A 15,193-nucleotide genomic window follows, 5' to 3' on the forward strand; every position below is an offset into this window, starting at 1 on the left:
TCTGTGTGTGGCGTGTTCTTGTGAATGCTCCCGGGCTGGGGAGAACGAGACAACTGGCGATGAGTAGGGGATACATGCCCCGAGAGTTTACAAGAAGCTAGCAAACCTCTTGTGCATGCCACGTGTGCCAGGCCATTGCAAAGAAGAATGCAGTTCATGTATGTCGAGTGCACACTAAATAAAAGTACTGTTCGAAAAGCCCGCAAAGATTGGATGGCCAGGCAGAGAACACAGTGTTGCACCATAAAGAGAAGGCTGAAGACACGACAACCAGGTACGAGAAATAGGAATATACTCACTAACAAAGCAAACATTTACAATTGCAACATCTCACACAATAGCGGAAACCTGCAGGAGAGGTCAATCGGTACAAAGTAGGGAGTGGTGTCCACTACATTCTAAATTTTGCCTTGAGCAAGGAAACTCAAACACATAGCCCACCATCATCAAGTTCAGAAGATGGGCCAGGGTAGGGAAAACTGTCGCTATAACATGAAGAAATGGCTCAAACACAATAGATGAAAGCAAATAGCAGGGCATGCAAAAACAGAAAATGAACTCAACATCAAAAGTAAAGACGACACCACGCGACGGTGGAGTCAGTCTGGCACTTCCGTAAGGCATGGATTCAGGTGCTCAGTGACCACTGTCTGAAGAGCACCTACTCTCAATGGCAGGAGGAAGAGGTGTGAAGTACACAGCAGCCAGTTTTCTAAAACCTGCCACCATCCGACAATTCCAAAAAAACAGAAGAGTGGCACCAAATGGACCACGTGGATTGAGACTTTCAATTTCAAAGATGCCCTGGAAGAAGTAAATGATGAGAAAATAATTAAATATTTAAAGAATCTTGATGGTGATGGAGTGAAATAAGTGATAAAGAAAATCTCATAGACTGAGACCATGTTGTACTGTCAGATCACAGAAGCGTCAGGAGCTAAGTTCAATCTGATGCTGAACGACGACTATAAAAGGTACATTTTCAAACAAGTGAGCCATCAAGTTGGTGAGACGATGGATGAGTTTGTTGAGACACTTGATGTGCTTATCAAACATTCTAAGTGTAGTGAATTCAGCAATGAAGAAGCCATGCACCTCAGAGTCATTGATGGTTGCTTGTCAAACTCGTTCAGAAGACGCATGTTGCGAGAGAAACTCTGCTCAGTCTAGAAAAAGTACTGATGGCTGCCAGAACTGAAGACCGAGCAGAGAAAAGTGAGTCAGTGCTAGTCATGAAGAGTAGACACAAACACCAAGCCTATGGCCATAAACCAGCATCTTCTATGAAAGAAAGACTGTGTTTCCTATGTGGGTTTTAATTTCCACATGAAAGCAAATGTCCAGCCACCAGGCAGACTTGCAAAGGTTGTGGAAAAGAGAACCACTTAAGGGCAGTTCACAAAGCAAAAAAGCATCCTAGTGCATCACACTGAGATGAGAAAATGGATTCCAAAAGGTTCTAGAAGCACTCTCTCCACGCCCACAAAGGCAAAAAGCTACCTCAAATGTGACAGGTGAAAACTAAACAAAGTCTATCGCCATCAAGTTCATCCTGCCAGGATCACTCAACGTCATCATGAAGTTACAGCAAAAAGGGTGAATGTGCTATGATCATGTCTAAAAAAGAGCGACATGCACGTGTGCCTTGTCGCATGTAAAGACATTATGCCAAAATCAAACTAAAGGTCAACGGTTGTCCCATAACTTTCGTAACTGATAGTGGTGTATTGATCAACATCATGCCAGTTGACCAATTAAACAATTTGTCACCTGCACAGTGACTCACAGCATCCAATGCAAAGGTGTACACCTTGGCTGCTTCCAAACTGTTGCGAAGTTAACGGCTGTTCACAGCAACATTGTGGCACAAGAAGAAGCCTGTGCAGGCACCAATCCACGTTCTTCAAGATGCTGATATCTATTAATTACAGCCTAAATATGCAATATGAAATTGCAAGTCAGTTCCCGTCCCTGTTTCATGTTTCATGGTCTAGGAAGGCTCAAAACAATGAAAGTGTAACTCCACATTAGTGAAGACATTCGGCCTGTTGCACAGCGACATTGCAGAATAGCATTTTATCTACAAGAAATGGTTGAGAAGGAACTAGAAGCCTTGCTAAAACACAATATCATCACATACACTACCGGTCCCACACCATGGCTTTTGGCCATAGTGGTGGTGTCAAAAAAGGACAGTGAAGGTGCAGTTCACATCTGCATAGATATGCACCAAACCAAAAAGTAATTGAGAGAGAGACATCCTGGTCTGCACATTGCGGGTACGATCATGCAGCTGAATGGAACCAAAGTTTTCTCCTGTCTTGACCTGAACAAAGGGTACGAGCAACTCAAACTAGAAGAAAACTGCAGGTACATTACAAATTTTTTGCCACATGTTGGTTTGTTCAGATACAAAAGACTGAGCTTTAAATTGTCATCTCTGCAGAAATATTCCAAGATGTTATACGTAGAATTCTTCAACCTCTTACACATGCTTGATACAATGATGATATACTGGTGTTTGGAAAAACACAGATGCAGTATGATAGGGCTCTCAAGCAGGTGTGTCAGTTACTTACAGATGCGGGTCTCATATTAAATGCTGAAAAATATGAATTTCACAAAAAAAAAAACTCAGGTTCTTTGGGCATGTGTTTTCTGATGGAGGAATGACTCTGGATCCTGATAAAGTGCGAGAACTATCAGCCACCAGTCTCCTACAAGATGTCACTGTAGTACAATCCTTCTTGGGCATGGCCAGCTACTGTTGAAGGTACATTCATGACTGCCACAGTGAATGCCCCATTGCGAGATCTGACAAAACAAAATGTTCCGCTCTGACGGTCTTCTGAATGTCACAGCAAATTCAAAAGCATAAAACATGCAACTAAAAATGCAACTAAGATGGCTTACTTTGATCCAAAATGGCATACTGAGATCACTGTTGAGGCCAGATCAGTGGGGCTGGGAGCAATCCTTTCTCAGCACAATGGACATCCAAATGCTCAGAGACCCATTGTGGTATACACCAGCCGGAGCCTTTCTGTCACGGAACGTGCCTTATTCCCAGCTTGAAAAAACAAGTTCAGCTGTAGTATGGGTCTGTGAGCATTTTCATGTGTTTCTGTATGTAAAACATTTCACAATTGTTACAGATCACCAAGAGCTACTCACCATATTCGGAAATCTAAAGGCCAAAATGCCCCCTTGCATTGAAAGGTGGGGTTGCATTTATAAGAACATAATAATACAATTGTGCACATGCCAGGCAAGAATCAAAACCTTGCAGACTGTTTCTCACAAGTACCCCTATGGTGGCACAGCTCAATGTAAAAAACTACTAAGGTATACATCAACTTCATTATAAAGTCAAGCACACCAGTGGCTTTATCTAATAGATTGATGCCACTACAAATGCTGATACCAACATGTTTGCACTCAAAAACATAATTTCAGCACAATCATGGAGACAGAGTATTCGACCTCTAAGTGACAATGTTGAATTTAAAAAAGGATACCGTGTTGTCATACCTGATGTCTGAGACAGCAAGTCATTGAACTCATTCATGAAGGGCTTTGTGGCATTGCAGCCATCAAGAGGGCCTTGAGCGACCTCGTGCGGTTCCCTCACTTAAATGAGAGGGTTGAGAGGGAATTAAAGGAGTGTTGTTTATGCAATTGCCTGTCTTCTAAGATGACCTTGCATCCACTAACCATGTCTGATCTTCCTGCGCATACATGGGAAAGAATCGCCATAGACGTCTTTAGGCCCCTGGCAAATGGGCACCATTTTATGGTGGTCTTTGACTAGCATTCTCATTTTCCTCTGGTGGAGGACATGTCTTCAACAACTCACGACAAATGTATTGAGTGGTTAAATGACAGTTGCAGAGTAAGGCATACTGGACACTCTTAAGTGTGACAATGGACCGCCATTCAACAGCAAGGACTTTAAGGAGTTTCTGACTAAACTCAATATCAAGCATCAGAAAAGTACATCCTTGTGTGCTCAGACCAACAGTGTTGTGGAACTGTTTACAGGGACCCTAAAACAAGTGATCCAATGTGCATCAATGGAGAAGTCAGTTGAATGTTGTACACTGAGGAATAAATACATTGACTGCAAGCTTCTTGTGTGATCTCTTCTTGTGCATGCTTCCAGCTGGGGGGGGGGGCACAACAAGACCCACCATTGCAATAGGTTTAAATTACCTTTCTGTTTCTCATGAATCTTCTTATATGCGATCTTCTACTGGGACCTCTAATCCTAAATTTACTCCTTCATCCAAAACAGTTCTAGGTAAAATAGTGTGTATTCTCCTTATAGTGTATGATTTCCATGTCACATTTCCTAGCCCTCCCATAGAATACTGTAAACCTACACTCCTACATAATGCCTCTTCATTAATGAGGAATTGTCACTGTAGAATTACTAAGTTGATTGTTAGATGTGCAATTTATATAGCCTCTTATTTCTAGACTAACTTACAGGGTCTGCTATGAGAATTACCCTACTCTAACACGATCTTTCATTTATGCCACATTTAAACACCTTCTGTAATAGTTATAGAATGTAAAGAAAGCTACAAGGTTCTGCAAATGTCCATCATGCAGACATTTAATAACTGGAAGAAGCATAGCAGTAGGCATTGCAGCTCTAGTGAGTGTATTTAGCCAACACCACTTGCAGAGAAAATATTTATGAATGCTGGAGTTTTTTTTTAAACAGGAATTGCGTGTGACTGAATAGGTAGAAGGGCACAGGTGCCACATCAGGAAAATGACAATTTTCTTCCCTCGGAAGGTTAAAAGTGAATGAAAGGCCAACCTTACTCAGTGAGACATGGATGCTTTAGGAGTGTGAAAGAACAGTGGAGCTGGGGATTATGTATCTCACAGCGATTATGTATCTCACATTGTATACTTAATGCAGAGCCATGGATTGACCAGATGCCTGGTTTTGGGCTTCCTTACCTGGACCCATTTCACTGTATCTAAGTATTTTGTATAGGAAGTAGATCTTCAAACAGAAATAAACACCCACGTGATTATGTCACACTTCCGCAGTTGGCCAGTACATAACTTTTTTGTTTAAAATAATTATGTAAAAGACAAGAAATATCCATTGAGTCACTTGCTTTACTTCGCCATGGTGGGGAGTGAGGGGATTACGGGGGAAGGTGCTGTGGGAGGGGTGGAGGGGGGAGCGGGGGGAGGAGGGGGTGCGTTAGGGGTGCCTGACATTACACCGCTGCCTAATTTTAGGATCCAAAGAGCATCGTCACAATCCTCTGATGCAGCTTTTTGGGGAGTTTGGTTGGTGTTACATCAGCTCCTTGATTCTGCTCTCCAGTGGCTCTGGTTTTGATCCACTGAATTCATCAAGCTGAAAGGACAAACAGGAAAACGAAAGCACGTCAAAAAGGGCTTATTGATGTTATAACACTAAGACGACAATATCAAGCAAAACCTTGTGACAGTGTAACGTCCAATGACCGGGTACGCGCATACAATTTGCGTTCTGCTACCATTTCATAAATTACAATCCGGATTTAATAAACTTTTTTATTTTTAGCTCAGTTTACAGGTGGCCTTGTTGTGGAGACAAGTCCATGCTCAATGGACACGGGGGCATCACGCATCAGTTCTGGTACATTTTTCAGAAATGTTCAGTTTAACTTTACAAGATACATCTTTTTCTTTCGGACCGCGTCCATGATTGACTGTATCTCAGGCAGTGAAGTACTTTCACTCTTTCATAGCCGCGCATAGTGCTTTATTTGACAGTTTTTTTCAACAGAAAGGGAAATATGGAGATGGGAATATCCTTTTTGAAACGTATATGTTTATGTATTTGGGATCCTTTAAAATTATTATCTATGTCGACCCTGTTATTTCTGTGCTTTTGTTTTGCCTTTATACATGATGCTTTTTCTCTCTTTTTTAAAAATTTCGTTTGTGTTTTTTTTTGTTCAATTTGTTATGTATTTGTGTTTCACTTCTTAATTTATTCGATATGCCCTTGTGGGCATCTTTGATATTGTTGGCGTTCTCTTGCCCAAATGAAATAAAAAATAAAGAAATGTTCTTAACTAAAGATTTATGGGAGCTCACACAATGGTCACATTTCTTCCATCCCCATAACACTCATAACCTCTTTCCACTCACAAAGTCTAGCAAGCAAATTGTTTGACTCCTTCTTTTCCAACTGTTCTTTTTTTTGTTGGCTGAGATTCCAATTTATCAACACCCAACTCATTTCCACCGGGGCTCGCTCAAGACTCTTCCTCAGTTCTCCGTTTCTCTCACTCTATGCTACCTCCTTTGAACATATTGTCTACACATTTGGGCTCCCATATCCCTTCCATGCTGATAAAATCCACGTTTTTTCCCTACTTTTTTCGGGATCATTTAGTCATACAAATCTTTCATGGCCGTCCATCAGTGAATGGCTTTTTGGTCCTCATTTTAAACCCTTCCCAAACAAAGTACCTCTTCTCACCTCTATCTGACATGCAAAACATGGGGTTCATTTCAGCCCATCCATGAACAATGGATTCCTTCATAATTACTACAGCTACTGTAGTACAATATGGAAGACTGAGCACATGCACGATCTATCGACAAATCCCATTCTATAAAACTGTAACTCTCATGAACTCACTTGTATTCAGGAGACTGGGCTATTGCTACAGCTTATTGGGGGACTTTCAACAATATTAATTTGTGTCACTCGACTTGGCTTTTACAACCATAACCTTATAAAGTCTCCTTATGCATAATCCTACCTCGTCATTCTGCCAGCTTGCTGGTTCTGTGGTAAAAACCTGATTCTGCCATTTGAATTCAAAGTTGTGAATAGCAATGTCCCCAACTGCCTCTCTAATATCTCCTATTAGACCTCACCCTGGAACCTACGATCTACTGACCACAATGCTAGGGATATTTAGTAGAAAGCATGGAACCTATGTCAAAACAGGGTTTTATCTCAAATAGTCTGCATAGGAGAGCCCCCCCCCCCGTTATTTTTAGGGAAAACTAGTCCCAAATAGCAAATTCAGAAGCGTCTTTCCTCTCTGCAATAGCTCTTCCAAAGGTACACATAAAGGCGCAATACACTCAGAGGCACAACAAGAATCACCTAAGACTTGAAAAGACACAAAAATAAGCACATACACAGACACGCATCCATGCGTAACATATCAACCACCATTCCGTGAAAGCGATCCTTGTTAGACTGAAAGCTGTTGTCTAGCCCAACTACAGACAAAGCTTCCCACCTCTCTTTGTATGTCAGCTTTAGAATCTGTCCCCGGTACCACCAATGAAAAAAGCCTTTCAGCTGGGATACTGGGATACGTGGCATGACTCGAGTCTCTCAACACTTTATGGGTGATAGACATACGTCAGTGAAACAGCAGAGCTAGTGTTGATAGAGGTGTGCATCATTTACATGGAGATAGCAGCCAGGAAGCTTTGCTGAAGCTGGCCATTCACGTAGCTGTGCATGTGCAGACACTGGGCCAAACAGTGGTTCCTGCATCATTGCATATTGTATTGCTTGCGGATAGATTACAAAATAAACTGAGAAGTATTTTTGCCATTCGTTTCACAAAGTATTAAACATCTTCAGAGCAATGGTTACATTGAATTGGGGGGGGGGGTGTGGGGTCAATTAAAAAAAAAACACAGCAGAAAACCATGATGGTTCTGGGTCAATCGCTCAAAACCAATTTGCCAGTTTTAGTACAACTCACATCACCCGCGTTTAACTCCTGATGTGAATTTTTCCCTTCATTATGTGCATTATGCACCATCAGTGGCGAATTTAGTAGGTTTTGTATGTTTGAGCCAGAACCATAACTCCGTTTTTTAGTGTTCTTTTTATTGAATTTATACTTTAAAAAATAAAACAAAAATGTTACATTATATTCCCAACACCCAAGCTGTGCAGAGCCTTTTGAATTTCTAAGTTACTTATATTTTACATTCCTATCGCTGGTGTGCATGGCCAATGCTTCTGTGCAGCGGGGGATTCAGTGAAGGGTTGGCCACAGCGAGACTCTGTGCCCAGCCCACAATGAGCGTCCAAGCCCACTGCACGTGGCTTTCTGCCGTGTGCAGCGAAGGGCAAACTCGCAAGGGCAGCCAAACCTCTACTACGGAAGACTTTAGGCCTTGCAAAGCAGCGGTTGGCCGCAAGGCCTCACTTTTGGCCAACTTCTGTGCCCAAAGCATCATGGATGACAAAATTACTATGCTGCCTCCAAAACTTCCCTGAATTCGTATGTCTTGGCCAACCGCAAATCCAAGTTGCAACAGACTGAGCACTTTTTGCTGTATCAAGGCAGCTTTACAAATTATCATTACACAATTATAAAAAACTTCTAAGTGAGACTAAGACAGTCTGTGTCTCGAGAATTGTCTCCAATCACCACTCTATAACACGTTTCTTAAGATCGGCACACAATCTTTCTGGTCCACCTACCTTCAGCTGGCTATCCCACCCACACAAGAGTTTTGTGATTGAGGAGGGATGGGTGGATGTATGGACGAGGAGGCTGGGTTTGTTTCTTAATATTGATGTTTATTCAGTTTTACATTAATAAACAAAATAATGATGAGTATAATTCTCCGTAATAAGGCCCATCAAAAGGATAACAACAGGCTTCTCTTGTTTTGTCTTTCTTCTGTACAGGTTCTCTGCTGGATGAGGTCGGCGTGGAGTCTCGGAAAAAGAATGAAATAGCAGTAACTATGTGATAGGGCAGGAAATTCACGTATACCGTCATAACACTCTGTTGTGCTCTGGAATCAAAGGGGGTGGGAAGTGATATCTCCACTGGGTGTTGTTCACATCCCCCAGCTCTGTTCTCATCTCTTAAACGAATGGGGGCTTGGGGTGAGCAGAGGGCTTGCCCGGTCTCCTCCCGGGCTTATCGGGCGTCAGTGGTACAATCCACACCCCGAGTTCTCAGTGATTGGTTTTAGGTACAGGATGGGGCGGGAATAAGGCAGGGGGATAAAAGGCAGGGGCAGGGGCAGGGTGTGGGCGGCCTCTTTGGCCGTTGTCACACCCAGTAGGCGTGTTGTGCTCGTACTTCAAAGGGTAGGCTTTATTGTGGAGTAGGCGTGCCTTAAGGTTTAATGGCGTTTCTGTTTTGCTGGGAGGAGCTGTTGTTGTAGTTTTGTTGTCATTAAGTGGAAATTGTTATGGAGCCTAATAAGGTAGTTCAGGCCCTCAAAACGTTACAGGATGACGAGAAGATTTGATAAGGGAAGGTGTTCTAGAGGAGGCCTGGGTGGGTTTGAAGAGGCCTAAAAGGCTTTCTTCGGGGGGGGGGGTGAGTGCCGCGGTGATCGCATGCTCATCGCCGCCTAAAAAAGGTAAAAAATTTAAAAGTAAAAGTGCGGAAGGCCGCAATGTAACGCACTCACCTGACGGGTTTAGGGATATGTTGCCTCAATCATCAGGGTCAAATGAGGCGTTTGTGGCAAGAAAGCAGGGTGCCGGGCGCTGTTCGAGGCGTTCCGGCGTCTAGCTGGTTCGGAGAGTGGCTGCAGGGGGGGAGAGGGGCGGGCCGGCTGGGTGCTGTGGCGATAGTAGAGAGGCAGGGGGCGCAGCTTGTAAGTGCGCATGCGTCGAATGCGGCGCGCGGCAGGCGGGCAGTTAAACAAGCCCAATCGCCGCGGGAAAGTGATTTGGAGCCCCGGACGGCCATTTTAGAGGAAAGAGTGTTAGGAGGCACTCTTAAAATGGCGGCGCCCGCTGGGAGGATTTTTCCTCTTCCGGTTTCATTAGAGGAAAGGGCGTCGGCAGCAGCAAATAAAATGGCAGCGCGCGTTGAAGTTTGTGAAGAAGTCATAGTCATATCTGATGAGGAGCAGGAGAGGCACGATGGCCTTGTTTCGGGGGATTTTGATGGTAGTTTGCAGTCTGTTGAGCAGTATGGTGGAAGGGTGAGTAAGGGTGGTGTACGGAAGCAAAGTTTAGATAGTGTTTGGTGTAGGGAGGTGCTGGATGGGAATTTTGGTTCCCAATCTGTTTTGAAGTTGGGTGAGCAGGTGGAGTTTACAGATCAGGATGGTGTGATTATTAGGGGTAAGGTTTGTGGGCAGACAAGTGGAAGTGATCATATGGGTATGGCTCAAGTTGTAATGGATTTTTGGCAACCAGGTGTTGAGGAGGACAGTGCTGGGTTTGACGCTCATCGGTTTCAGGGTGGACTGAGTGAGGTGACGGTGCATCGGGAGGCTGGGCGGCCTTCAGGTGGTCAGAGTTTGCCAGTAAAGGTCAGGGCACCTTTAGGACACCGAAATGAAGGGAGGGTTAAATCCGGAGCGGTTTACCCGACAGCGAGGGAATCAGTCGCGCCTGGTTCACTGGGTCACGGTGCGGGCTCAGTTTTTGATGGGCAGCCTTCCACTAGCAGGGGCGCTGGTGCAAGGTTTGAAAGTCAGCATGAAGAATGGCTGGACTACGAAGAAGATGTTGAAGAACGAGCTATTCCTGTATCAAATTCTGTGGTCAAGGAAGCAGCCCAAGCGGTTCCAGAGGTGGTCCGGGGCGATCGCTCTGGAAATCGTCACCAGGAAATGGCTGGCAATTTACCAAGAGGTGAGGTTGGGAGGGGGATTGGTTTGAAAGTTGGGGGTGCCATTGGGGGACTAATATCAAGGAAGGGTGGGGTTGACGTATCAATACAGGTGGATTTGGTTGCTGGAACTGGGGCAGGTAAGTCGGAGGTGGCTGTGGATATGGTTGTTGGTGGGGTGACTAAAGAGGATGAGACGAGTGAGATACAAGATTCTGTTAAAAGCGTTGGGGTTGTAAGCTGAGGGGGTACGGTTAAAGGTAAGAAATTGCCTTATATGGGAGTGGCGATGCCTTTGGGGGTGCATCTCACTCAAAGTCTAAAAGAGAAGATCTGGAAGGGTGAATTTGTGGACGTATTTAAATTATTGCACAGAGAAGTTCAGGCAAAGGAAGGGTCAAAGGAGGAAGAATGGGAGTTAGCTAGGAGGCCTAGGGTGCCTACGAATATTGAGAATTGCAGCCTTTCTGATCTATGCTAGTGTTTACTGTGAGCGTCATGCGGATTCTTGTGTGGCTTTGTTTAAGTACATGGATGTGGTGCGTCGGGCACAAATGGATTATGGTGGTTTTGGTTGGTTTTGTTACGATGTGGAATTCCGTGCAAGAAAGGCTATGGACCCATCTAAGGTCTGGGGTGAAATAGATAATGAGCTGTGGATGCAGTGGTTAAGGATGGCCAGGTATGCTCCTACTACGCATACAGCCAGTGGTTTGCTGGTGCAATATAAGCCCTTTCAGGGGCGTCCCACCCATTTTGGGGTGGGGTTTGGACAGCGAAGTCAGTTACAAGGGAATGGGTCTTGATGGTCATTCAATAGTGGGTTCTGTAACAGACAGCCATGCAGATATTGTCACGATTCACCCTGGGCTTACCGTCGAGGTTGGAGAGAGGTGGTGAGCGGCCCCGGTTCTTGTAGGTCCTGCTTTGGCCAAGGTAGGGGCGACCCTTTCCGGTAGCCACGGTGCTGTTTGACAATAGTAAGCCACTACAGTCCGTGCCCTCCAGAAGGAGTCCCAGAGGAAAAACCCCAAAAGGGTAAAAAACCTCCAACAGGAACTCCCTGAAACAGAAGGAGGACACAAGGACGTTAGGACTTAAGATTCTGGAATTCAGGAATTCTGGAGACGGAAAACAGATCAAGAACAACTGGCGTCACAAGAGGAAACCAGCTGGAGCGTGACTACCACCACAGGAGTGTTGCAACGCAATGAGAAAGAAGCTAGATCCCCCTTATATACCCCTAGACAGGAAGTGGAAAACAGGAAGTAGTAATACCACCATCTTGGATTGGGGAAAAGGTCATAACTAAGAATAGAGAACATGCGCCTGAAAAAGAGAAACAATGCATGCAGGGAAGAGAGGAAGTGAACAGCATGCTGGGAAGGGGAAAAGCATGCATAAAAGCTAATCATGTGCAGGCATCCGGCTTTTTGCCATGTAACAGGTAAGTGGTGGCAAGGAGGGTTCCCCGGGAAATCCCTAATGTGTGTTTAGTTTAAAATGTGCTGCGCGCGCTGCGCGCGCTGAGCGCGCTGAGCGCACTACGCGCGGCAAGGATCAAGACCCGACTCGGGGTCTCTTATCCTGCCGCGCCTGCCCTGGAACAGGCGGCCGGAGAAATGGGCCACGGCATGTGCTGCGACCCTTACTCCCAGCCGCGGTTTTCCCCGTGGTATGCCCGCGGGCTGCCGCGTTCCCTGTATGTTGCGCGGCAGCAGCCCTAGGACGCTGCCGCGGTGCAACAGTTATAGGCACGATTGCTCCCATTGCGGTGGCAGGCACTCAGCGTATCAGTGTTTCGAAGGGATGCAGTGGGGTTGGCAAGGTCAACAGTCCAGAGGTGGTGAGAGGGGTAGGGGTCAAATGCAGCATGATGTTGGAAAAGGGCCCCACACCTATTAATTGGGAGGTCCTTTCGCATTGGTTACAGTTTTATCCTCATGTTGAGGAAGCAAAAGTTTTGCTGTATGGTTTCATGGAGGGTTTTCGTTTATGTTACCAAGGTCCTAGAGTGCGCAGGTGGGCTAATAACTTGAAATCTGCAAGGATTTACCCGGAGGTGATTAGGGCTAAGTTGAAGAAGGAATTGGATTTGGGGAGAATTGTGGGCCCCTTTTTGGAGTGGCCGTTGCCAAATTTGACGATTTCACCCATTGGAGTTGTCCCTAAGAAACAGGCAGGTGAATTTCGACTGATACATCATTTGTCTTGGCCGGCGGGTTGTTCGGTTAACGATTTCATTGCGGTTGAGGACAGTGTGGTGCATTATGCGTCCGTGGATGAAGCTGTTGCTTTGGTGAGGAGATGTGGTCGGGGTGCGGAGAGGGCTAAATCAGACATTCAGTCGGCGTTTTGACTATTGCCAGTGCATCCAGAGGATTTTTCTTTGTTGGGCATTCAGTTTGAGGGTGCAATATATGTCGATCAGATGCTGCCAATGGGTTGTTCGGTTTCTTGTTAATTGTTTGAAATGTTTAGTACTTTTTTGCAGTGGTGTTTTCAGTCTCAGAAGGGGGATAGGTTGGTGACTCATTATTTAGATGATTTCTTTTTTGTAGGAAGGGCAGAGTCAGGTTCATGTGGCAGGTCTCTATTTGAGTTTGAGAAGTTGATGTTGGAGTTTGGTGTTCCGCTGGCGAAGGAGAAGACAGAAGGTCCATCGACATGTATTCGTTTTTTAGGCATCGAGTTTGATTCGGTGAGAATGGAGGTGAGATTACCTCAAGGGAAGGTGCAGCAGTTAATTTCGATTTTAGAAGATACTGCAAAGAAAAGCAAGTTGGAATTGCGGCAAGTTCAGGCTTTACTGGGCCATTTGAATTTTGCTTGTAAAGTAGTGAGAGTTGGAAGAGCATTTTGTAGGAGGCTTGGTTTTGCGATGAGGGGTGCGATTTTGCCGCATCATCATGTTCACGTCAAGGCTCAAGTCAGAGAAGATTTGAAAATGTGGATTTGTTTTTTGCAGGAGTTCAATGGTGTGTCTATGTTGGTGGAGGATTCTGATTGGTTTTGGCAGGTTGAGATATTTTCTGATGCGTCTTTAGCTAATGGTTTTGGGCTGTTTTGGGATGGACATTGGGTGGCAGAGGCTTGGCCAGTCAAGTGGAAAGAGACAAAGCATAGTATTGCTTTTCTGGAGTTTTTTCCACTGGTGGTTGCCCTGGTTGTTTGGGGCTCTTATTTGGCTAATCAGAATGTGGTGTTTAATGTGGACAATCAGATGGTTGTGGCATTGGTTAATTCGCCGAAAGCGAAAGATGAGAGAGTGCTGAAGTTATTGCGTATTTTCTTGTTGCATTGTTTGAAATTTAATGTCATGTTTAAGGCGAAATACATTCCAGGCATTAATAATGATATTGCTGACGCCCTATCTCGTTTTCAGTGGCAGAGGTTCCGTGGTCTGGCACTGGGAGCGGATGTGCAGAAGACTGTCGTACCGGGGGAGTTGTGGGAGATAGGTGATTGAGGATCTTGGAGCTGGTACAACAGTCTATAGCTCCGTCAATGAGGAAGAGTTATTTTCAGGACTGGTTGGAATTCTTGAATGGAGGTGCGGTGAAAGTGGTTAGGGGGAGTGATGTCATTTTTAAGAGAAGAGATGAGGCAGTTCGATTTATTATGCATCTCATTGAAAAAGTTTTGTCTGCGGGTAAGTTGTCAGGGATCTCATTTTACGGTAAGTATTTCTGGGGTTATGATCCAGTTGAAGGGGAAATTTGTAGACGGATTTTAGCAGGATGGGCTAGGTCAGGGGGTGCAAGGTGTTATAGAAGGCGGCCGATTACATCACAGCTTTTACGGGCCATTTTGCAGGTATTGGAGGAGGTTTGTTTTTCAGATTGGGAGATTTGTTTGTTATCGTTATGTATGGCTTGGCTATTTCATGGGGCTTTTCGCATTTCAGAGTTGCTGGGGTTGAGGGGGAGAGAGGGTTTATCGCTTTCAGATGTACAGGTAAGTGGTGGGGACATTGTTATTTGGTTGGGTAAATCTAAGGTGGATCAGTTGGGTAGGGGTCAGGAGGTGGTTTTAAACAACGTACGGGTTCGCAAGATTGTCCGGTTGGGCTTTGGAGGGTTTTTGCGGGTAAATTGCCAGAGTCTGCAATGTTGGTATTTTTACATCAGGATGGCTCTTGTTTAACAGCGTCCCAGGTTTGGGCTGTGTTGAAACTGTGCATTGGGAGATTGGGCTTAGGTCCGAGATGCTATGGGGCTCATTCTTTTAGGATTGGGGCGGCGACAGAAGCAAGAAGGTTGGGGATGAGTGATCAGGTAATTCAGGATTTGGGTTGGTGGAGATCACAGTGTTTTCAGTGTTATGTTAGGCTGTTTAAGTAGTTGGGTTTTCTGTGGGTTGAATAGGGGGTGCTTATAGGCTGTCCTTTAGTCTAATTCCTATTTTCTTCCACATCAAATTTTCCTTTTCTTTTCTGTACTCTGCTGTTGGCTTTTGGGTTTTTCTTTATGGTTTGGATATTGGGTTAATGGGTATGTTGGAATATAACATCTTTTTTCTTTATAGGTTGTGTTGGGGGCCCGGACGGAGTATGTGCGGTTTGGATCGTCGGGCATTCCTTTGTTTGCTGGACGGAG

The sequence above is a fragment of the Pleurodeles waltl genome, chromosome 1_2 (assembly GCF_031143425.1).
Source record: "Pleurodeles waltl isolate 20211129_DDA chromosome 1_2, aPleWal1.hap1.20221129, whole genome shotgun sequence".
Classification (NCBI taxonomy): domain Eukaryota; kingdom Metazoa; phylum Chordata; class Amphibia; order Caudata; family Salamandridae; genus Pleurodeles; species Pleurodeles waltl.